This window comes from Corvus moneduloides, chromosome 8, assembly GCF_009650955.1.
Source record: "Corvus moneduloides isolate bCorMon1 chromosome 8, bCorMon1.pri, whole genome shotgun sequence".
Lineage (NCBI taxonomy): Eukaryota > Metazoa > Chordata > Aves > Passeriformes > Corvidae > Corvus > Corvus moneduloides.
In genome coordinates, this window is record NC_045483.1 from 15287077 (window position 1) to 15313872 (window position 26796).

The 26796-nt window shown below is 35.6% G+C and overlaps 1 long non-coding RNA gene across 1 annotated transcript; it reads right to left on the bottom strand.

Annotated features, from left to right (window-relative positions):
- Positions 1 to 228: 228 nt before the first annotated feature.
- On the bottom strand, positions 229 to 12673 carry LOC116447725. Its single transcript, XR_004241672.1, has 3 exons — positions 12525 to 12673; positions 5914 to 6022; positions 229 to 698 (listed from the first exon to the last, which is right to left on the bottom strand). It is a non-coding gene; the product is annotated as an uncharacterized LOC116447725 (long non-coding RNA).
- Between the last annotated feature and the right edge of the window lie 14123 nt (positions 12674 to 26796).

Genomic DNA, 26796 nt, shown 5'->3' on the forward strand with positions numbered 1-26796 from the left:
TGCCTTGTATGAGCCATAAAACATGATTGTTTAGAGAGGAGATATTCTCCTCAATATTCACCTGAATATGGGTGGTGCAGATTTTTCTGACCACACAAAGGAATTAGTCAAGCAGGGGGGTTGTGTTGGTGGTTTTTTTGTTTGTTTGGTGTTTTGGTGTTTGTTGGTTGTTTCTTTTTTTATATGTATTTTCTAACTTAACAATCATACACGACCAAAATTAAACAGGTGATAGGCAGTGACACAACAAATGGATTGAGTACTTTTTAAAGGTTAATAGCAGTCTTGAAGCTCTAAAAACACTTCTTAAAAGTCACTGTACATGATGTGCAATTAGATGGCTGAGATTCTGCAAAATTTGGCATATGTCAGAGATAAGATTCCCTGCAGAGTTGCTCTGACTGCAAAATAGATGTGACCTTTGAGGGTCTTAAAAAACAATAGTAGAGTTAAAAATCATGCATTCCCAAGTATCTAAAAAAAGTTCTAAATGCTTTAAAATACAAAAATATGTTGCCTCAAGAGCCAATCAAGTTTAGTCCAGAGAAAAATGCCACAGAACTAAACTCACCTTGGTGAACTTGGTGTTGCAAGATCTCCAGGGCCCTTTACCTGCCTGGACAGGGCAAGGCAATCCAATGCTTTCTTCTGATTGAGCTTTATTTCAATAACGTCTTTTACTTTGGCTTACTAGAACTCTAAAGAGAAACAGATAATATAAGAAACTAATCATTATTCTTCAAAACTTTTTATTTCTCCTCTGAACTTGAGCAAAAGGCACCAATAAAGTGGATTTAAATTAGCATAAACCATTGTACGAATAATAAATTAATCCACTGCCTTCATTTGCTTGTCTGGTAAACTGGTAGGTCTTCAGAGTGAAAACAGTTTTTTGATTGAGAATATGCAGTACTGGTCAAATAAGCTTTTGTAGTATTTGACCACAGATATTTCTCTGTTTTGTTTCCAAGGTATTTCTTTGTATTAGAATAACTCAGTTTTTCTAATACAGGCCCATAGCGAGAGGAGAGACTGGCTGTGGACAATGAAAACCCACCAAAGACGATTACAACCCTTCCACTGACTTCAGTGGGTTTTGTATAGGACAGCTAGGGAAAGAAAAACATGATGGCACTGGCTGAAAATATGATAGCAGACATGGACTATCTTAGAACTGGACACTGCAGACAACACCAGAGCAATTGCAGCTGAAACTCTAAACTGTACCTGAGGATACCCTTTAAAACTTGATGCATAGGGCTGGAGGATTGATAGGAAGATAGTGAAGTTTTCAGAACAATGAAATAATTATGAGTGAGGAATATCAAGTGCTGTTTGAGATCAGTTTCCCTTTGCCATCCTGTATGGTCTTAATTGCACAACAAAGTAAACAGAACATATCAAGTATTTTTTTTTATGGTTCTTGTCAGAATATGAGAGTTCCTTTTGCAGAGTTGGCCTCTTCTCCCAGGCAACTAATGATAGGATGAGGAAAAATGGCCTCAAGCTGCGCCAGGGGAGATTTAGGTGGACAGCAGGAGGAATTTAGGAATTTCATCACAGAAAGGGTGATTAAACATTGGTATGGACAGCGGGGAGGTGCGGAGTCACTGCCCCTGGAGGTGTTTGAGACCGGACATGTCACATAATGCCATGGTCTAATTGACAAGATGACGTTCAGTCATAGGTGTGACTTGATGATCTCAGAAGTCTTCTGCAACATAATTGATTCTGAATTGCTTCACTTATTTTTGGCATCAGAGTAGGTTGATAATTATTTCAACTACACTGAGAAAACAAATTCACTGCCTTTCCTACCCTACTAATGAGATGTGAATGAAAAGTGAAAGAGATCGCCATGAAGTGGGCACATTGACCATCAGTCTACCCATAAAGATAGTGAAAAGCAAAGGGTAAATTACAGGAACTGAGGGGCTTTGAAAAATGCATTAATGTCTTTGCTGCTGCTTTGAAAAAGGTATCATTCTCTTAAAAGGCACATTAAAACCAAAGAAGTGACAAGACATAGAAGGTATGTTTGGCCTCAGGGCAAGTACCATCTGTCCCTCTTGTTTAAAATGAGAATGAAGCCGTTAGAGAGCTTTGGAAGTGAATGTTGTAACAGGAAAAATGTGATATACATTTCAAGAGAAGGTCTAAGTGTGAGAGACTTTAGATTTTTTGCTTGTTTTGTTTTAAGCCCTGTGTACATTTTTTAAAAGGTTAGTGCATGATTTCCAAATATCACTGCACATCAATGCATTGTTGCATTGTTTCATAAACCCTGGTCCCTTTCACTGTTTTAGTGACCTATCAGTGCTGGGAATCCCCATCTTCAGAGGTTTCTGAACTGATCTGAACTATAAGTAATTGAAATGTCTTTGAAAATTACATCATGAAGGGGAGAGGATATGTATCCCACATTGGGAAAGATTTTCTAGCAGTGAAAGTATGGAAATTTTACTGTTAATTGGGAAACTAGTGTGAAGCACAAAGAACAAGTTTGTGGGTCACATTCTTGTGAGATGATTCAACCAGATGAGAAGGAACTAAATAAGCAATGTTATGAAGTAAGGAGGCAAACAGAATACAATCCCAATTTCAGGTGAGCTCAGACAATATCTGAGTATACTAGCCTAAGCTGAATTTTATGCTGCAGCAACTTAGTAGCTGTTGACACCCAAGATAGCTCGTTTACAGCTAGCTTGGTTATCACTGTACTAGATTTAAATCTGCACCCTCATCAATAAACTGAACTGATGTGAAAAAATCCCAAAACCCACAAAGTAAAAGACCACCTTTTTCAGTCACTTATATACAAATCCTAAGAGAATTCACAATAACTCCATAATAAAAGGAATGAGAAATTCTCATTGTGGAAAAGAAATTGAACATAACTGGCATTCCTGAGACTTGATGTGATGATTCATGGCTTCAACACTAATATAGCTGGTTATTGCATATTGAAAAAAGATAGACCACTTAAAAGATGTTGTATGTATTCAGCGTTCTACATCTCTCTCTTTTAGAAGTCCTGGTAAATCAGAAGTACAGGCTTTGCATGCATCTAGATGAAAATGTTAACAATGCCAAAGTAGGAATCTGTTACAGACTATCAGATCAGAAAGTCAGATGAGTTTCTTTCGAAATGCATGTCAATAATGTGTTCCAATACGGAAGAAAAACTGTTTTTACATAACATAGAAGCTATACATTTGAAGTTTTGTGTATGTGGTGATAAAGAAATATTTAAAACAAAATATTTAAAACAAACAAACAACAACAAACACCACAAACAAACAAACAAAAACCAACAAAACTTTACCCAACACGTAACCATTTTGGCCCTCAAAATCATGGATTAAAATGGATTACTCTCAAGATAGTAATCAAATGGTTGCCTGGGGAATAATTATCATCATCTGGTTTTATTAAAAACAAGACAAAGAACAGGATGCAGCTTCTCCCCTGCCATGTGACAGAGAAACCACGCTGTGTTGGGCAGGGTTGATGTGGGAAAGAAGGCTGTCTAATCCATGCTTTTACATCCTTGGTGGCAACTTTCCTAAGATGCTGGAAATTATTCATGAAGCGACTACACAGAACAAGTCAGTGAAAATTTATTAAATTACAAGATCCGTAACATAAGATAGTGGAAGGCCAAAATAATCAACACAGAAATAGTTCCTTTAACTATGGCTTCAGTTTTGATGAAAGTTCATGGTACCTGAAAGCAGCAATTTTTAATGTAAGTCAATATATCAGAAATAGGAAAAGAAAATGTTTACTAGCAGTAGAAACCAACTTGGAGTTTACTGATAAGACATTAGGAAAATGTATGGCTGAACAAAGGAAAATAGGGATGGTATTTTAATTGTATTACATTATATATTAGATTGTATCATATTAGGAGGGAAAAGAAGACATTTTCACATAAAAAATGTGGAATTGCTAGAGATGAGGTAGCAAATGTACAATATATTCTGTCTTGTCAAAGTGATTTCATTCTTCAACAGAATTTGATAAAAATAACTGAACAGATGCACTTACACTAAATAGAAAAAAGTTACTAATTGAAGGACTAGAAAAACACCTTTCTGATGACATTCTTGATGTCAGTATAAATCCTGAAGCTACTCAGTACTTCTACCAATGAACTAAAAAGGAATAAAAAATCTTCTGATAAAAATCTGTATATGGTGGAAGGAGTAGAAAAGGTATCTGATGATAAAGTCATGGCAGTTATATATATTGGTGCTCAAGTATTCTGTGTGTGTATATATATTCTGACAACATTATAACCTCCAAAGCTGATCTGGTCACATAAACACATAAGACTGGAATAAGACTGTGTCTATGCAGACATAAAAAATACATTTTCTCTCAATTCTGGGAAAAACTGATGAAAATATTTGCATTTTTATCCTTCCCCAAATGTGCTCTTTTCAGAGACAAAAATGCGTTTTGATTTTGATATACATAATGTTTAAAATACTTGGCTGTTTTGATATTACTTGGTTTTGTTGAATTGAAATTTCAAAATATAAAATGTAAAAGTGTGGATATAAAATCTGAAGCATTTTGTGTAAGAAGAATCCAACGTTATAATTTTTTTTAAAAGATCAGTTATGGAACACCTCTATTGCTTTCCACAAAATGCTCTAAAGTTTTCTAATATTGTACAGCTAAAAAACCTCAAAGTTCAAAATTCTAACTTACAGTGTTTCTGCTTCACACAAGATTATTTGAGGACCATTAGTGCAGCCTGGGATTTTTTACCCTTCTCCTGCTATTCATTTCCTGTCAGCAAACTCTCTTCTCACTCTGGCTGCTTCTCAGCAGTATATCTGTATTGTTAGACATGTGACTTCATTTAGCTGCCTTCAGAGTGAAGGATGGCAGCTCCAGTAACTGCAGCTCCAAAGTTTCCAAAGTCTTTTCCACGTAGGGGAGAAGCATCATTTATCTTTAAATTTATGTGCGTAAGATACAAATCAGCTTCTACATGCAATACATCTTTCGAAACCTACAGATATCTTGTATTTTGATAGTGCTCATGGATAACTGCAATAAACCTTATCCTAGATGTGTTATTCAGACACCAGATTTCCCCTTCTAGGAACTGTCAAACAGAAAAGGCACTGGGGAGAAGCAAGTGCCTTTCTGCTTCTAGCTACATAATGACTTCCTAGTAAACTGTGAGGATACCTGAGGAAATTATGGACAGTATCTACTTGTGACTCCAGTTTCTGTGGCCTGTACCCTTGTTCTTGGTATGCATCACATCTGTCTCTGTGGCATTATAAAAAAGCATAACTGGTAAGGAAATGCTTCCTTTTGAGATTTGTCATCTGAGTTAGCATGATTTGCAGTATTGTACCATCTGGAGCTGAAGAATCAATAGCATAATACAGATCTTCCTCATTCTTTTTTCTCCTTCTAAACATTATTTTCTTTGCTAATGCATGTTAAGGCATAGAGGTAAAAATCATCACTCTTAAGTGAAGAGAATTCTGCCCTTCCTGTCATGAAAATAAACATTAAGTCTTGCACTTGTATTTATATGGAGCAGAGAGGTCAGAAGGGCTAAGATTAACTATTAAAAAGAAAAATCACAAAAACCTTAAGCAGAGAGGATTATCTGTGCAAAAAAGACTGACGTGAAAATAAATTAGACGGACAGTTTTCTCTCCTGTTTACAAAAAACTATCAGAAGTGAGTTCTTAAAGATACTGGCAAGCCCTACAAAATTGCTTTAATATCCTGGGCCCTGATATGTGATCACAAAAATGCAATGAAGGTGCTGGTTCTCTGCCTAATGCCAAAAGCTGACTGAGAGCTTTGGAAACAAATTCACAGAAACCTCTCACATTAGCGAATAAATTCTTACATATAAGTTTAATCATATGAGACCTTATAATTTTACCAGCCTGTACAGAATTCTAGCCCATGTTGCATCTTCCTTGATCTTCTCATATATTTCTGTCTTCTGCCCTTCTGTTATCCAGCAGTATGGAAAACACTGTGAATAAAAACAAAAATACAGATTTTTTTTTTAATAAAAATCCAGACTATTTCTTATGTATTTGCATATAAAGGACTGTCCATGGCTGACCATGACAATATTGTCAAGCTTCACTTGCATACTTAAAAGTAGTTTTATGGGGAATAATAACTGGTCTGACAGCAGAGGGTGGTATCTGTGAGTTGTATCACACTAACAGCTACTATGGCCATTGTTACCCCTTGTCACCAAAGTGAGCTATGCAGGATGGAAAACCTACTAAAGCACAACCAACTTGAAATCCAAATAATAAGAGTGAAATTTGTATCACAACATGATCTCCTTTAATTTTCATCCATTGAGCTACATTATGCATTCACTTAATACCAGGGCAGCCTAAATTGACCAGGATTAAATGACAGGAGAACTTGGCTGATTAAATTGCTTTAAGGTGATTCACACGGTGCTAACAGTGTAGATATCAACAAAAAATGGTGGTGAATAATGAAATAGAGACAGACAAATAACATACAGTTAGCTGAGGCTAATTTTACCAGCAAGTGCTGAATACAGTCCATAGCTATTACAGTGCTGAAAAAAATCATACAGTAAATGTCTCTAATGTTGTAAGTTACAGTCTGCATGCTATTTAAATTATACGCAGTCATCTTGTATTCTGACGTGTCAGCAACAACCTAATTGCTAGCCATTTGTTCTTTTAATGTTTACTTTGAGAGCTGTTTCTGGGGAAAAAAGTAAAAACATTAAAAAAAGTAAAAAAAAGTAGAAGGAATTATGCTTGGATGCACAACAGAGAGGTCACAGGTACTTGGGAGTATTTACCATCTGTTGACTTTAGTTTCCATCTGTGTGTCTTATTAGCATTAAAATCCTTGAATCCATAATAAAATTGATGAAACAAATACAGTTATAAAATCATTATATCATCTGATGGTAGCAAAATTCTATATGTGGGAGAGTGGTATTTTGACTCTGGATGTAGGCAGGACCAGCTCAGTCTCTGAGAATACTGGGCTTGAATCCCCTCAGGCAGCAGAGAACCTCAGTTTTAGGTCTTAAATATTTTTGAGTAGGGTTCTGACTTCTAGGCATCATATTTACAGAGGAATTTAGATTCTCCTGGGTTTCAGTGGGAGTTAAGATAAATAAGATTAAGATAAATGAGTTAAAATAAAAGATAACTGAAGAATTGAACCAAAGCTTGTTATATGAAAGGGACATTGTCACTACCATGTTGTCTTCTTTTTGTTCTACTCCAGCAGTTAAATTTTGAACAAAGATTAAACCTACGTGAAATATTCAAAGAAATATTAAAATGCTATCTACTGGAGAGGCATACTGGTTGTTCACAGAATCACAGAATATTCTCCACATTCTGTATATTTTCTGATGCCATTAGTGTTTTGTAAGATTTTGTGTAATAATATCAAGTTCACTATTGATGGTGGCAACAAAGTTTATCAGTTATGAATTCACCATTTCAGTTGTCATGGGTAATCCAGTGGAAAAAAAATCACTGCTTTAAAGGCATTTTTTTATTCTCACTGCAATTAATTGAAAACTAGGTCAACAGCCACTCCAGACAGACAGTAATATTAAATGTGGGGAAATGTTACACAGAAATAATTAAGCACTTGCTATATTAAATCGTGATATCGTTCTTTCAACAGTAAGCACTGACATGTAAATTTGAGAGCAGGTTCTTTTGCTTCATGTTGCATGCAGTTTCAGGACTGAGGCACAATGAAAACGTCACTTTTCTTTTGTGCCTCAGTAATTGCTACGTGATAAACACGCACGAGACAAACATGCACCCATCCCACATGACAATGAGTGGACTTATGTATAGAAACTAGTAATTACATTTTTCTTTTCTTTTTTTTTTTTTTTTATTACCTTAATTGGTAGTTAATTTATGTGCCTGATTTTTCAGGTACTTGTACATAGTCATTAAAAATGACCTCCAAGATAAGCAGGAATGCTGAAAAATGAGGCAGGGTAACAGGCTGGCTCTTACTAAGTATAGCCCTTCTCTGTGTTGGGAAATGCTCTTGCAAATACAGTAATTACATATGATGGAAAATTCAACACTATTAAAATGTTAGTAACAGACCTCTCAGTACTTCTCTTCCAAATCCCTGTTTACCACTTTGTTACAGAATTAACTATAGGCTGAAATCTGATGTTTACCACATTAATCTGAAATATTAAAAATTTGTGTTGTTCTGTTATACAAAATCTGCCCTTTTCTCTCAGAATCCTAAGAAATTGTTTATTATGTTCCAGTTTGAAGAATGAAGCAGGAAAATGAAAAATAATTTTGGTTTAGTCAATGCCGAACAAGTGGACTAAAAATTTAGTCTTAACATACAACTGTGAGGTTGCATAAAAGTAATCACAGGACATGAACAAAGACATCAACTTTAACACAAATGTCCTGAAAGCTGGCAAGTTTTGAAGCATTGGCTGCTTCCTATTAAAAAACACCTTACAGTGGGGAGCAGTGCATAAATATAGGTATTCATTTTCTGGAATAAATTTATCGATAATATTTGAGATTCAGGAATGCCAGTGTACATTTTATCCACAATGGCTTTATAGATGTAGGAATCCAAAGGCTACATGTATTGTCTTATGGGAATAAGTCTACCTCCCAGTACTTTCACAGAAGCTTTAACATTTTCATGTGCTTCTGGCGTCAGGGAAAACCACTTTCCTCACTAATAGCCCCACTAAAGTTACATAAATACACTAAAAGAACTTTCACCTGCAGCCTTCGGTCAACCCAGAGTGTGTTCAGGATTTTTAAAGTCTTAAATGACCTTCTCCTATCATTGATTCACTGTTGCTTTACCTCTGATACACTTTGGAATACACTTGTCATGTCAAGGATGTCTGTGGAGATAGATTGTGTGCTTGATAGAAAACTCAGAAACAGTTTTTCAGTCTTCTTCTCACCATGACTGAATTCCTCGCTGCTAAAGGGAAGGCCTGAACTCTGCAGTGTTAGGAAGAAAATCCTTCAAAGCTGTGTAATGTCCAGTACTCTACTGTGTAGTGTCAAAGGTCTTTAGAATCACTTAAAAAAACCCCACTAATTGCAACAGGATGATTTCTTAGGTATCCTAAGGTTTGGCATCCTGTTACATGAACTGATACAAGAATGCGAAGATGGTGGACTGATCAATCTCTGAATGTTCAGGATAATATATGAGGAACAAATAATAACCAGTCCTCTCTATTGTGTTTTACCTGTCTCTTTCTAATCTTACCAAAGCTTCATAATTCAAACAGAAATGCTGAACTTTAGATTGGGGGCCACATTTTCCTCAGTACTTGTATGGTAGCTAATACAATGGACTATAGTCAACACTTTATTGAAAACTAAATATTAAATAGCAATAGCAACTCATATAATACCACCATCTCTCTAGAGCACAGCACATTGATTGCCTTATATATTTCATAGGAGAATTTTAAAAGCAAAATAAAACTTGGATTGATTTTACTTCAAATACAGAATGGCATTAGGTATGGTACAAGCACGGCAAAATTTTTTCTAAAAGAAAATGCACACTAATACCCAAAGCCCACTCTGTTCTGCTTCCTTTTTCATTATAGCTGATGTTTCATTTTAACATATACATTTGAAACTCACTTTTAATGGAATGCTCTGGGCCAAATAGTTCCCTGGTGTAACATTGCTTGTGCATGTCAGACAACTATTACAATTTTTAATGGCATGGATTTGGGATGGCTGCATTATTCATATGGGGTATGTTGATAAAAAGGTCATACAGGTCACTGCATGAATTTAAAATACTTCTGCAGTTCAGAAATGTATTCTTTACATACATTTGAAATGTGTGCTGATAGGTTTTGCTTTTTTAATTGATGAGTACTGATATTATTTATTTTACTCTCTCTCTGTGAGGTCAAATTTCATTAGCTACCATTTGCAGGCTCCAAATGAAATGAAGACTACAATAAGCTTTAAATTAGAAAGTACCAAAACAAAATTCCAATGCTGTAGCAGATTCTCATTTTCTTAAAAGATTAATGGAGAAGACTTGTAGAACAATTTCTGTATCCTGTGGCTATTCATTTAGCATACTCATTACGCTGGACATCATGTCCTGTTTGCAAGAACTTGCTCTATTTTTTAGCAATAAAGCTCCTGAATTTTCTTCATTATGAAAATAACATTAGGTTCTACAGGGCTGCCTATAAGAAATACTTGAAAGAGTTCATTATATTTCTACATCATTATAACAATATCCTGGGGTTCCATTTTATGTGTTCTGGTGACTCTATACCCTTTCTTCTTGCAGTTCCTGCAACAGGAGATGCAGCCAAGGAAAAATTACATCCCCTCTATATTGCTCATACGTTATTCCTGTTCCCCCTGGAGCTCTGGTTTCAGATGTGAACTGGAGGAACCCAAATAGGTCTTGTAATTTACATCATGGACTAGACCATCCACAGGCAGCTCTTAGATTTAGTATGCAGAAACATGAAGAAGAAAACCATCCCAGAATTTCACAAACTACCATCTGACAGGAATAAATGCTTACTTTGAGTGGAGGGCTATAGAAAATGTCCTTCATTTCACATGGCAACATCATGGCTTTGCCTTAACCAAGGCCTGAATGACTCACTATAATGAGCCATGGTCAAGAGGACACTGCAAACAAGGCCTGAGAATAATGAGCCACATCTGACACACAAAGAGGATCTGAGCCTTGGTGTGGACCATGGATCAAAACTGACAGAGAATGGTACCTGAAACTGATGGAAGGGCATGCTGAGAGCTGATTGCATCAATATTTGGCTATAAAGACTCTTAGTACTAGAGGCTAGGGTTGAGGAGAATGTTACTATGTGGACAGCCAAGTGTAGAAGCAGAGTGCCTGAGATAGAACTGCTTATGAATTGGTGCTGAGCCTCTGCCCAAGGGCTTGGCACAGAGACTGATCAGAGTGTCACATAACCCTGGACTTCACCGTGCTGACTCACTGAGCTGGTTATTAGGGTCGGTTAGTAGTGTGTATGTGTGTGAAATTTTTCTGACACAGCCTATTTGTTGCTCTGTCTACTTACACTGAACTCAGCAAAGTCATAATATTTAGTGTGACATCATTCCATAACTTTTTGCAGTGTTTAAGGATAAAATGGACAATTTAGGTTCCGATCACTTTTTAGAAGCCATTGACCAGCACTTGCCTTCAATTGCTCCAATCATATTTATGAAAAACACCATACCCTACTGAACTGGAGAAACCTGAGCTATTTCCATGTGTTAGGAGCATCTTGCGACATTTACATACAAAAGTATTTGGAAAATAGAACATCAGTGAGAAAATGAAGTTTTAAAAGATTCTATTGACAGATACACAGCTACAGTTTAGAGAACTGGAGCAGCTGGTGGTAAAGGTGTATTGCCAAAGAGCAAATGTCACTTAGATACTACTTTGAAAATTCTCCTTGTTTTGAGCATATCCAAAAAAAATAGCTAACCAAAATTCTTTGTAATCCGGATAAAAAAACCCTGCTGATCTTGTTTTTCAAGAAATTATCCTGTGTTAATTATTGAAAAGATGACTCACTATTTCCACAATTTCCTGTAAACATACACATATTTCATGAGATCCTGTGGGAGAGGAATATTTTAGAAGCAGAAAGTCATAAACTTATACCTCTGCACTTTGGAAATGTCTGACACACGTGGGCCAAACATTATTTTTTTAAATGAAGATTTACACACTAGCAAGATCAACTCTTTTTTTTTTTTCATAGCATTGTGTTTTATCCATAACTTCTTTAGCTGTGCTTCATGTCATCCAATTAGTGTATGTTTGCAAACAGAATAGGGGATACAGAAAGCAATTTGCTAATCAAATTTCTTCTCACTCTTTTACTCTTTCCTCTAATGATCCCTACATGTTCTTGGTATTAATCACAAAAAACTTAAGGGTTGTCCTTGTTAAAAATTCAGCTCAAGAATTCAGTATGACTTTTTACATCTAGACCCTGATTTAAGAGCCAACACAGCTAAAATCATAAGATAGTATGCTGCTGTAGCACATTAAAAGGTCAAACTTAAATGAGTTCAGGTTGACATACTGTTCTTTGTCTCAGGGAGCAATCAATTATGAACTTCAGTTAAATATATAACTCGCAACTTTTTCTCAAATGGCATATATTGATAAGTTTAGGCTGTAATTATGCAAGTATTAAGAAATACTTAACATCTAAGTCCTCATCAGTCATATCAGAATCAAGAGGTATTTAATATTTGCAAAATTAAATATATGCATTGGTGTTTGGGGGACTGATGTCTTCTACAGCCAAGACCTGATTTGCGTGCAACAGTTTTTTCCAGACTACCTAGTTCAAAGGGAGATTCCTGTCCTCAGCAGAGAGTAACATTTACCTTACACTGATTGCTTATGGTAGCTCTAACAGCTAAGAGACTGAAGGAAGAATGACTAGTAATTACCTTCAATGAGTCTGTCATGGACAAGGGCTGACTCCGAATGTTGAGTTCAAAAACTGTTTCCTTCATCTCCATTTCTTTGTATGAGGTATCTGTGTCACCTGTGAGTGGTCCAGAGAGCAGGCATCTATGGAGACTTCTTAATATTGTCCTACCCCTGTTATAAAAGAATACATCTTTTGTGTTCAGATGTTGCAATGAGATCCATTTTGCCCATGGAAGTTCACAGCAAGGTCAGTGTGTCCCTCTAAAAATTTCTTTTCATGAAGAAATTAGTCCCACATGCTTAAAGTCCCAAATTAAAAACATATCTCATTTGCCCACAATCCGCTGTGTGTCCATATACCTACCTATGCACATGTGAGTGTATATGTGTATCTATACATACACATATATACACACTAAGACAAAGTGTAAATATGGATACAGGCTCTAACCATAGTTTCAACTTGTTTATTCTGAACAGCTACATTATGCTCTAGTGGACTTTTTTTCAGTGTTGGACTTTTTCCATTGACTTCAAAAGAATCAGATTCAGGCCACTGGAAAAAACCCCCAAATTTTGAAACCAATAAGATTTAAAACGCCTGGCTTTGAAAGTCATGATATGGAGCTCAGAGTTTACTCTCCCCTATGTAGAAATAACCTGTAGGGGGGAGAATGGGACCTTTAGATAATTAACTATTCAGTAAGTCTTAAGCAGCTCAATAGTGCTTTTTATCTTCAAAGTGCTTTTTAAACATTAACTAAGTAATCCTCTCAATCCTCTGAAGTAAATAATTTGGTATTTATTATCCTGGTGAAGAATTGCTATAAATGAAAAGAAAATGCTGAAAATAGTACTTTTCATGTATGTTTTTTTAAATTAAAAAAGAAAAAAAAATGCAGAATCTCAGGCTCTGCATCTGCATTCCTGTGGTACTTACTCCATTTCAAGTGTTACTGCTCCAAAGTAAATATAAAATCTGTATGACTGCCCATTGGCAGAGATGGAAAACCTACTGCAGAAAGTAGCTGCCTCTGAACTCTACTACTCTCCCAGACAATTGTACTCCTAAGCAAACTCTTCTAGCACATGCTTCAAATATTGAGCCTTCACAGTCATGAACTGCTCAGATTTGTGGAAGAATGAGTTGACTGCAAACTCCTACAGTGGAAAAAAATTTGTATAGATAAATGCAAAGTAGTGCACCTGGGAAAAAAAGCCAAGAGATAGCTGGAAGAAAAATGTTACCAAAAAGGAGTAAGATCCCGTGGTTGTGACACACAATTCTGTAAAAATATCATCTTGATAGCCAGTATAACTAAGAAAATAAAACAAATGCTAAGAATTATTAGTAAATGTTCAGTGGAGTTTCCTTTTAAGCATATATTTCACTGCATAATTTCACCATTGCTTTATGTTTACAATTACATACACAAATGACTGGAGAATAAGCACCTTATATAGGATTTCAGGTTTTGGTGTTATTTCTTATCAACGGAATTAGCACATTTCCCACATTGTTTTCCAAGCAAATGGTGTTTAACAACCGGAGTATCATGCATACCTGAGCCTCTCAGATTTACAGTTGTATCAAAAACACTGAGAAAGAAGATAAGCTTAGATTGCATCATCCAACAAATATGTTTGTCTAGGTGAACTTTGAAGGTTTGTAACTTTTTTTCTGTCTCTATGGCCGCTATATATGTAAGGATTTTCAGGGTTTTCCCTCTAATACTACCCCCTTACCCTCCCAAATTAAATCAATTAAAACTGTCCATGTTGCCAGTGTTTTCTGAGAGGTATACAGTTTTCCTTAACATTGTAATTTTTAATTCAACATTTATTTCTATTTCCACAAAAACATTTCCACCAAGACCTATTTCCCCCAGCATTTTAGTATACGACCTTATTTTGGTTAAAATGTCAAAACCGGTAGACATTTTAGTAAAAATTAAAAGAAGCCCACTATCTAAAATCCTGCACAGGGAAAGCAGTTTCAATATTAGAGGCAGGAAAATGATGTCTTCTTCCCCCCCAGGTTCTAGTGTTAGCCATTTAACTGATAACAAGCAAGATACTGATGAAGTGTTAGCCGTTAAAAGGAAACCACAATGGTCCAGCTCACATCTAAAGTTTATCTACAGTTTACTTTCTACTCGACAGTCAGTTTACAAGGTAAAATTTTCTTCAATTCCAAACATTCTAAAAGAAGGACCAGAACAAATAATTTCTTAGAAATGTCATTTCTCTAAGTCAGCTCGTCCAAATTCTACCCCAGAGCCAAGCTGCCATGCTGTTAAAGGTTTTACTATTTGAAAGCCTTAGCTACTAAATTTTTCATCCCTAATACACATTTACAAGTAAGTTTGCCAATTGATAGAGATGTTAAAAGTACATATAACCTAAAACCTCAGAGAACCAAGGTTTTGAAATTATTCAGCTGTAGAGAAGAGTAGAAGTAGAATTAAATCTGCTACAATTTTAAATAATTGAGTTTTCAGTAAGGAAAAATCAGTAAAAAATCATAAAAAATTCCTCATGTCATATAGAATAAATAGATTTTGGGGGAGTGGTATACCTGCTAAACTCTTGGAGACAGGAAATAATTTTAATATACTTGGGCTTGAGATATGTATGTCAGTTCTTACATTCTACATAAACTTCAAAGATGAATACAATTAATGGAATATCCTTTTTCTAAAAGGCATTAGGAGAAGTTAGAGAATGACTCAAAAAGAGAAACATTACTTTATAAATAGTAGATAAGCTTCATGTTGAAAAGTAAGTCAGTGCTTCACAAGTTTTAAAAAAAATTCCCTTTTGAACAACTGTTTCACTCTTCAACCAAACTTCTGACACTGCCCGCTATTAAAGTTATGATACTGAATTAAAAGGACTCATTAGTTCTGTGACTCATGGAAAATTCATCTACTCATAACTAGAATTCCCACTGTACTTCATAAAGTTCAGATCTTGACCAGAATAGTCACAACAAGTCCCCCTTTTTTAGATATACTATCATACAAAGAAAAAGACTGCGTAATTACTTAAGCTGTAGCATTAAGACTTGAGGCTTAGAACTAATAGAACCAACCATATTTATAAAGGACTTCCTTAGCAATGGGACAGCTGATTCAACATGTAACTAATCTATAAAAGACATTTTAGTATAATCTTCCATGAGCAGAGTTATGAAATATTCTTGGGGTGCCTCTACATCCAGTGTGTAACCAGGATACTGTTTCTGGAGATGCCATTACAGAAATATGATATTCAAAATATGAACATCTGGTAATCAAATGCATGGCATTGTGGTACTTACATGAGAAACATGATTTATTCCCAAGAAAGTATATTAATTCCAAACACAGGGCTTCCAGACTTTCTGGAAGACAAAAACATGAAAGAGACTGAGGGGAAAGTAGAGCTGTGTGAATCAAGAGAAAAATCAGATCTGAAAAATTGCTATAGTGAGCCTCAGAGAAATGACTGGAGAATAACCATAATATAATGAATCAATCTGGGATTAAGCTACTAGATAGAAAAAATAATAAGGACAGCACTAGGGATGTTGTAGAGACCTCTAGGGCAAGAAGAGAGGTGAGAATAAAATTCTGCTTAAAGATGAGGCAAGAAAAAGAAGGTAAAAAAACCCCAAAAGACTATCTGAATTCATAATTCCAACCCTCTAATTACCAAAAACCTCAGAGATGCAGAGAAGGAGAAATATGGGAATGAAGATGTAGTGAATGATTAGATCTGAATTAATTAGAGACACAAAAACATGTTGAGAGCAAAGACCCTACTGCCGAGCGTATTTGTTTGGCATTAGATAGTGATGAGGGTGGTACTAATACTTTCAGAAAATTGAAATATTCTTGAAAAATAAATTCAATGTGAGGAGATAGCCATCTGTGTTTCAGTACAGTAATAAATGGAATAAGATCTTCAAAGGAAAACCATTTCTACAATCTACTTATGCAAACCAGTTGAAAAAAATAGGAAAAAACGTGCTGAGTAATGGACATGAAAGACGGATTCTTCATCTCTGTAAAACAGTTCAGCTCCATTAACTTTTTCATACAGCTCAAGACAGGAAGGATCCATTAGATCATCTATTCTGACCCTGTATGTCATAGGCCATTAGATTTCATTTTCAATTCTACTCGGCTTAGTAGTTTATGTTTAACATCTTACAGAAAAATATCTACTCTTGATTTGAAGGCAGAGAGATGAAGAGTCACGCTGCCCTTGGCTTTTTGATCTGAAGGTTAAATACTACTTCTGCAGTGAAATTGTGCTTTATTTCTCATTTGAATTTGTTTGGTTTCAGCTTCGAGCCAGAAGTTTTAATTTTTTTTTCTGCTAGCTAGCTTAAATAATCTTTTGACATTTAGCTTTTATTTGCTTTTTTTTTTTTTTTTTTTTTTTTGGTACTTCTAGATCATAATTAAGTCACTTCTTCTTTGGGAGGCCATGCAGAACAAGTTCATTTTTGTCATGCCTCTCTATAAGTCAACTTTCTCCAGCTTTAATAAATTTTCCTTTTTTTTTAACCCTTCTGTTTTTAGCAATCCATGCCCCCAGTTCTTGAACTGGTTAAAATAAAGCTAACCTCTCTACCCACGTTCACTCACCCCTTGTGCATAGTTTGCAGTAGCAATTTTCACAGAGCATTGTACTGAAGTCCAGTTTGAGCTGCACTTCTGTTGCATCTCTTGAGACTCTGAAACTCAATTGTCTATAGTTCCTATATAAACAAGATACAAAGAAAAGTTCCTTTAGAGGATGATCCATATTTCAAGTGAGCTATCTTCATTTATCTTGTGTAAAGACAGAGTGAACTCCTCATTTGGAAACTCCTTGGTATTAATAAAAGACCAGGAGTAGGAGTGGGAGATTACACAATGACAATTCAGCTCTCTGCAATGAACCTGGAATTTTATTACATTTCCTTGCAAATTCTACAGCCAATAGGATGAAAAAACTCTTCTAAGCTCATTATGAACTTCTTCTCTGGGTCTACCACTTCCTCTGTATTTGATAGAGGGCTGTCTGAAAATTTTGGGAAACAGGATCTCTGTGCTGTTTGATAATACACTTGCAAAAAATTACGAACAATTTGTTTTCTCTTCAAACTTGTCTATCTTTGCTTGTGTTAGCAGTAATAGTTTCAGGAGAAAGGGTAAAAAAATACAATACAATCCTTCGTTCACCTTCACATGCCTGCTTATTACTTTTTTTGAAACCACTGGCAATACCACCCATCAACCTTCAACCACCCTTCAAGTGCTTCAGCACTTAATAAAAAATGTTACAGTCCATCAATGAAAAGTGGTGATCCATAAAGAGAACTGGTAGAGCAGACTGACTCTGTATATGCTATTTATTTCTACGGATAATTTTTCCTAAGTCACTTCCAGTTCTGTTTTGCTCAATCACTCATAAGTTACGAGGTCATTTGTAACTCACAGAAATAAATGATACAGCATGAGCTACCTATGTGTAAAATGCTGTGTTAATATATTTAACTTGTATCATTTGGATTTTTTCTCAGAAGAGGATATACATTTGTTTAGGACATATCAACTCATATAATTATTGCAATACGTATTAAAGTAACAATAAGGTAGCTCCAGTCATAAGTACTTCTACCACTAAATGTGACTATGTAAATAAATATTAAACTGATTTTTTTTAACAGTAAACTTCAAAACAATGTGTATGAAGAAATCTCTCACTGAGCTGGAAAAAATGGCTACCTTAGGCATTTCCCCAAGTGACCTCTCTTTATTGTTTGAGGCTTACATCCTGATTCTGTCACTTTTTTAATTCTTCTCAAAAAATTCACTTCTCTCCTGCCCTGAACTAAATGGTGCCTGGAAATGAATAAAGGAAAACTCAGTGCAGTCTGTAATGTTCTTCTTTCTCTTTTCAATTCCTTGACTAATCAGAGGTATTTATTTATTTACTTAGAGACCTTACTAAATCTGCCAAAAACTAATAAGCTGCCATGTCATAAATTAAACAATATGGTGTTTATATGGCCTGCAACCAGCCTTTGGTCCTACCCAGGCAAAAATGAGTTTTCTAATAAATCAGTTACAGCTCTGAGGCCAGATAGCTCAGCTCAAAACACTGAATGTGTTTGTCCTTTCTGATCTTGGGTTACTTTCTATTATCTCATGATTCAATTCAAGCAACATTTGGGTGACCACAATTTTGGAATGCCAATACAACGCTGATAAGACTGATGGGAGTAAGAAGGATATGTAAGCACTGGGCCTCTCTATTGGGTGTTGCTTTAGCTTCTTCCCATTGTAGGATCCCTGTCCCCTGGCCAGCCCACAATTCACAAGGGATGCTGAGCAATGCAGGTATTGGCAAAATAACCTGAGAGAGTTTTAGAGTCTTTTTAGTGATAATGACTGACCTCCAACCCCCCATAATGCCACCTATAAAACCCTATATGGGTGATCTAAACTGAGTGATAGTGAAAGAAAAATAGAATGTTGCTGAGGTAACTTCTGTTCAAATCAGATTATAGAAATACAATTTCTTTAGGAATATTCTCTGTAAATCTCTCCAGTGAAGATGAGAGAAAGTAGTTTCATCCCCTTCATGAAAACAGAAAGTACCCTTTTTTGATAAGGTGGTATATTTTTCTGAGTGTTTTGGTCAACTACGGAATAAAACATCCAGAACAAGGATAAAAACAGAAATTGTAGGTAATTAAAAATTTAAAATGAAGGAATCTATTCTCAAATGAGTGAATAAATTGAAAATACTTTATAAAAAGTAGTAATTTTTTAAAATATTGAGAATAAAATAAGTATTTTTATTACCATAGTTGGTATTGCATCAATTTATAAATTTTATCATTTTAAAGTAGGGACATAATTATTTTTTAAATTTTTTACAAATATTATTACTTAAAGACTGTTTTTCAAAGGCTGTCATTAATAATGGCACAGAGCAACATTATACACTCGTAAAGTTCTCACTTCAATCTCTTGTCCTTAATCATCCAGCACATCTTTGAAGTGTACTTAGACACTGCTGATCTCTTTTCACTGGAAAAAAGAGCATAATTTCTAAAACAACAAAACACTATTCCCTGGCACTCTACACCAAGCCATTTAAGACTTGCAAGATTTAAACTATGAGTTCTGGTTAATTTCTACATAACTTTCTTGATCAACATTGCCTAGAGCACTTAGTGAATTGTCTGCAGAACTCTGAAGGCAAAGTACTAGAAATAAGAAGCTCCTGAAATAGAAAGTTGTCGTTTTCATACTGCTGGTACTCTTCCCAGTGAGCCCAAAGGAGGCCACAAAGATGATCAGAGGGCTGGAGCCCTGTCCTGCGAAAACAGCCTAAGAGAGCTGGGGCTGTTCAACCTGGAAAAGAGAAGGCTGCAGGGAGACCTTGGAGCACCTTCCAGTACCTTAAGGGGACCTACAAAAGAGCTGGAGAAAAACTGTTTATGAGGGCATGTAGCGATAGGGCAAGGGGAAACGGCTCTAAACTAAGAGACGGAGATTTAACTTAGATATCACGAAGAAATTCTATGCTGTGAGGATGGTGAGGCACTGGCACAGGTTGCCCAGAGAAGCTGTGGATGCCCCACCTCTGGAAGTCTTTCAGGCCAGGTTGGATGGGGCTTTGAGCAACCTGGTGTAGTGGAAGCTGTCCCTGCCCACAGCAGGGGCATTGGAACTAGATGATATTTAAGGTCCCTTCCAAACCAAAAGTTCTATGATTCGTCTGGATACAGGGATGAAGAATCATGAACTCCTCATCTTCTGACAAAGAAGTGTTTGAATTGCAGCTCTGGATATAGAGGCTTTCATTCATGGGGCAAAAATCTACTTTTGCCACGTATTCTTGGAGCCAAGTCTCATCACACCCTCTAACCTCTTTGCAAACAGAAAAGGAATTGTGCTTACAGGAATAACTGGAGGAAGAGGATGTTTCTGTCTGACTACTGGACTTACAAGTACCTGTTGACTTGTTTGGCATGTGAGGAACATCACTGGGTGAACTTGGTCTGGGGAGTGCAAAGCAGATTATACTACACTTCAGAAATTCACAACCATGCAAACTGTCTTGTAAACTATTCTAAGTTGTGAGGGCTGTTTCAGACCCTGGATAAACTGTAGGCAAAATGGCAAGCAGATGACTTTTAAAATTGATTCTTTGCTCCTTTTATTTTTCTTTGCCTTCCAGTTTGAACCATGAAGAGTCTGAGAATGGTTCATACTTGTTTTGAGGCTATCTCATCATACAGAACATAAAATCTCATGTTAATCAGAAGAAAAGCACAAGCTTCTTTTTAAAGATTGGAAACCACTTTTTTTACTCTTAAAAATTTGAGTCAGATGTCATCTACATCTTTCCAGGTAATTAGCAATGAGAAATAACATTGAAAAAATAAGTAGGTAGGAGGTATTTCAAGCATGCCTCTAAGGGATAGCAATAATTTAATAAGGGATAACTAGCATAGTACAGCATAGGGAAAACTCTACGCAACTAGCTTTGTGGATATTATAGTGGAACTTACAAATTTTAACAGCAGACGACATTACTGATTTATATTTTTAGAAACTCTTTGATGAAGTTCCTAATGATAAACTACTACTAACTACAGAGTTCTACAGTCAGATAGTGAGAATCAGTTAATATCTAATTAAAACAAATTTTAAAACCCAGCTCAACGATATAGCTCACTGGACACAGTTCTTGTTCCATTGAAACCAATCTTCAAGACTTTTTTTTTCTTTTTTCAAACAAACATAGATTAACAAAGGAAGGGCAATTTTTTCACCTAAATTTAGTCATCTTGAAACAGGTTGACTGAGCTTGTTGTCTATGATTCCTCTTTGGGTATTTAAGATGGAAACACTGAACCTTCTGGCAGCTCCTCTTTTGCTCTAATGGTTACCAAGGGAATTTTGGTGACTAACAGAGTGACAAATAACTTTTGCATGTCTAAATTAAATCTGCTAATGAATCCAGGCTTGAAGTCACTGAGTCCAATGAGTATCAATAATAATCATTCCTTCTGATTTTGGATTTAATTTATCTGTATAACCATTTTCAAAGTGGAAGATGCAGATAATACAGTTGTACAAAAGAGTTGGTGTACTGCAGAATGCAATTTAATTTGTGTTAATTAGGCCACCAAACAGTATATTCTCCATTTATTGTAGTATAATATATTCCACTAGTATTGGGGTATATCTGAATATAAAGGAAGGAAGTGCACTAACTCTTTTGTCACACAAACAAGTAAATTTACTTTTTAAAGACCAACACTTCTAGGAAGAAAATGTGCCATCTGTAGAGGAGAGCAAATTGATTACAAAAAGGCTCAAGACTGAAGCTTATTTATTTCAAATTTTTGAAAATCTAGAATTACCCAAAATCTGTATGGAAAAGCCAGCAAAGGAAATTTCCAGGTGTGTGAACCAATCTAATGCCAAACAGTGATTTGACAAAACTGTCAGAACATCATCATGCTGATAATTTCTATCTAAAGTAGTCCTCCCATATGCTGTTAAGTAAATAAAAAATCAGAACTTTGTGAGATCTCTTCGATCATTGGGTGCAGTTTCAAAATATATTGAAGAACACCTAAGAACAGGATGTTATCAACTAGTTCCCACTTTTTCCATCCTTCATTTAATATTCAGATCCAGTCTATTCAATTTGTGATCACATACAAAGTTACTCTGTAATTTCAATATAAAAAAAAAAAATACCACAAAGGCCCCAAAACCACTTGTTTTCCATGAGATCACTAAATTGAGAGAAAGGGGAAGAGAAACACAACTGCCCCTTTTGAGGACATCCCACTGTTAGGCAGGTATAACACCTACTATTATTCAGTCTTAATAATCAGATACTCAGTGATTTGGGCATTTAAATTTCTACTGCTACCCACCGTCATCCACTGAGCACCTTTCAACTGTCATTGAAGCCAATGAGAGATGAAGAAATCCTGTACCACATAAGGTAAATTCCCACTGAGCCATCAGCTGAGATCTGATACTTTAGAAACAGCAGATATTCATGGACTTACAGGCTGTAGCCACTCTGATTTCATCCTAAGTTTTGCCCGAGTTAAGCATAAAAAGGCTGAATTTCTGAGAACATCCTTTGAGATACTGAGCACCTGTGTTTCCTTTTAAGCATAAGCCACACTGAAATACAAAAAAGAAATAGATTCTGTCCAGTTATACCCTGAAACTATCCTGTTTTAACAAATATGCAGGATTGAGGTCTAACAAAGGAGTATTTGCATAAAAGTGCACACAGATTTACACAGAAAGAGGAGAAGGTAACAGGAAATGGGGAATAAAACCCTGATTTTGACTAAATTTATTAGCAACCTAATCACATTCTGTTACTTGTATCAAAATACATCTGCAAGCTAACGAGATACAGCTCATTATTACACAGCACCTAAAGACTGCTGGCAGCTTGCAAAATAAATTAAGACAGAGGATTTGCCCCCGAGGAACATACAGTGTAACTTCTGGTATGACACAGAATAGCAAAATGACAGAGAAGAAAATTTGGAACAAGAATGATAAGTGTTACATAGTGTCATGGTGTGCATGTTATGATTGCACCAGATACTTAAAATACAATTATTTCCTTTGTCCTCTATCTCTTTAAATGTTACCCATCTTCTTTGACTGACACTTGATGGTGTGTAGTCACACCTGAATTGGAAGAGTTTTTCTGTACATGCTCAAATATGTGGAGCCAATCGTCATCAGACGTGTTATTTTTTGATGTACAGTTGTTTTTCCTTCAGAACTGGAGCTCTAACACAGCTGTTTCTGCTACTGTTATTGCAGCCCCAGTCAGTTTATAATCTACAGAAAATGGAAAGCCATATGAAAACTACACCTGCACTTAATTAAGTGCAAAACATGGAATTGTTTCAGAAAAATGACCAAGGAAATGTCCATAATATGATATCTGCTTAATTTGAGACACCAGGAATTTCTGTTTTCCTTTTACATATTTCCCTCCTTTAAAATACCTGTAACTTTTTCCTTATAGACTTGTTCTTTCTTTGCATAAAATGATATTTTTGCCTTTTAAACATTTTAATATACCAAATCTGCCTTTTTTTGTTCAGTTGCTAAATCATCCATAAACCCGTTGTGTTTAAAGTGCATTATTCAAAGATATGACAGAAGTTACAGTCAGAAATCTCTTTGTATTTATAGCCTTGTGTAGAAGGCTAAAGAGTACTCACCCTCATTCTATTTTTCTCTAGTCCAACTTTTATTTCTGTGTTTGAAATTGGTGGGATGACTGACAGATCAAATAAGCAATTACAAGGAAAAAATGGCATCAATTGTGCTTATTCTGGAGAACAATTTTCTCATTGTTGTCTAACCAGTAAAAGAAAGGGATAGATATTCTTTGAGATAGTTTAAAAATGAAAGGCAGACAAAAAAGATAGTAGATCAATAGAGAAATCAGAGACATTAACTGACAGATAATAAGAGACCTTTGAGTGCTGAAAAGCTTACAAAAATCCATTTTCAGGCAATGTACATAAAGAGCTAGATAAGGTAAAAAGAAAAGAGAGAAAAATATAAAATTGGAGATATTGTTAATTATATATGTATTTTGCAATACAAAGGGAAAGACACAAAATATTTCAAGTGAAATTCACAAACAAACTTATCTAAGAAAGAGAAAAAGGAGGGAAGTATCTAAGTGGGAATGCTTATTAATGAACTGGACGGTATGGTCTTGAGACTTCAGTCAGGATCATCACAAAATCTTTGTTCTTAAGAACTAAATTGCTGACCTTGACTGACTCATAATTGCTTGGAATCCAGAACAGGACAATGACACTACGACTTTCTCACTGCTCTGCTTTCTTCACTGTTTTTTCTCTCTGAATACATAGATTCTGGATGAGCATGGACCTGTTCCTCAAACTGAGGAATAAAAAAGGAGTGCACAGCCAGTGGAAGCAGGGACATGTGGCCTGTGAAGAGTACTGGGATATGGTTTGGATGTGTAGGGATGGCATTAAGAAAGATAAGGCAAAGATGTAATGGGACTTGGAAAGGGATAGGAAGAATAACAAGAGATTCTATAAGAACCTAGATCAGAAAAGACCAATAGATCTCACCTGTCAACCATTCCAGGAAAATTGCCTGGAGTGTACCACAGCTGCTTCCCGGCCCTTTAATGCCGGGTAGGCTCCAACAGCAAGTAGTGGGAAAATAGATGATGTGCCCCAAACTTACATAAACAAGCAGGTGAGCTGTAATGGGTGTCTGCATTTGCGGTGAAGGGCTGCTAAAACCAACAGTTTCAATGTTAACCAGACACCTGGATGTAGCACTTATTATACACTCTGTTATGAAGAAAATATGTAGACCAAATGAACAATTCATTTTGGAAAAAAATTTTATATTAATTTAAAATTGTGAACATGACTTGTCTTCTTCAATAGATGAATAGACTATAGAGTTTAGCCAAAATTACTGGGTGAAAAAGTGATGACAAAGTAATAACAATTGCCTACAAATTACTCTTAAAAGAGTGAAAGTCTGTATTTTTATAGCAAAAGTCCTTCCTCCAAAATTTTGATCCAGTACAACAACAAAAGCTACTTAAGCACTGCACTATGAATAGCAGGTAGGTAGTTTGCAATGGAACTCCGGCAGTCAACACACCTTTGGAATGAAAACATAGACAGAAGATACACCAAACAAAAATAAGTCTTTGCTGTATTAGTTAAATGAGGCTATCATTTAAAAATGCCTGGTTTAACTCTCAGATTATATTGGGAAATAATATTTAGCAGAAAACAGACAATTTATGCATATCTGTATATTCATGGACAAATAAATGCTAAAGATGTGCAAAATCTTGTAGGATAAATTTATAAAACATGGAACCAAGTGTGGCTTCCACACAACAGAGAATACCAGTGATTTCACAGTCCTCGACTTCTACTAAATCAAATGTTTCTTTTAAATGCTGTATTAGGAAAAATTTGAATCATGAGTGGCAAAACTAGTCCAATTTTAAGGCTTTTCTTTGCTTGGATCCTTGGCTAACAAGCTAATTTTTCAACAGTTGTTGGGTGAAATCTGAAGACATGGAACATATGGCCACAAAATACTTGAATCCTACAGGGCTTTGAGGGGGGGAGGGCAGGAAAGTAACAGTTCTATTGAACTCTGACAACTGAGACTATGATTTTGATTGTACAAAGGGATAATGAGGGAAGTCCAGAATAGCACATGCTATTCCTTCCAATTTACTTGAATAATTTTTCCTGCTATAAAATGGAATACCACTCCATAAGTATTACATACAAAAGAGCATAGAATTAATTTCATATAGAAATAAAATCTGAATTATTTAATTATTGATACAGTAGTCAGTGGAGAAGCAATATAGTCTATATGCTAAAACTCAATCAATAGAATTAAAAATTAGAGGTGTGTGAGCTGGGAATATACCTCACCTACTGCTCTCCTAACACTTCCTGTCATTTCAGGTTGAAAATAACCAAATGAATTTTCACAGGCAATTAGTTGCTAGAAATACCTGTGAAAGGAAGTATACTCCCAGTGTCTCCAAGTAATTTAGACCAGCAGGTGTTGAGGAGGCAGTACATCTTCAATAGCACACAAAAAATTTCCATGGTACGGCTAGTGAGGCTAAAATAAATTAATTTCAGGAGGAAAAAGATAGCCTATTGTTTCTGTCTTATATTTAACAAAGAAACAACCAAGTACAAAACCTACCCACATAAAAGCCATGCTACTCCTCAGAGACAAGTAAGCCCTTTTCAACCAGAAGACATTTCATAATGCAGCACTCAGTGTTAATTACACCATAGGAGTAACCCATTAACATACACAAATTTATTGCAAGATACATAAGTCTTTTAACTATGATTCTGCTCATCACTCTGATTTCCTTATATGTAGAAAGAAAAAAACATAGAATTTTTATCAGAAAATAATAAGGTGGTATGATAGTGACATACAAAAACAGTGAAAAAATTAGGACAAGCACACTTTTTGATATATGCTTATACTTAAACGTATGCATATGTAGGCTTGCATATAGAAAACTTAGATAAGGACTGTTGTGATCTTGTGGTGGGTGCAATATCAGATTCACTAAAACAAGTCAAGTTGCTTTCTTTTATTTTACCTATTTTAAAAATATTAAAAGGCAGCATTTCAATGTGCATCTACAAGATATCTGTAATTTGGGGGTGACCAA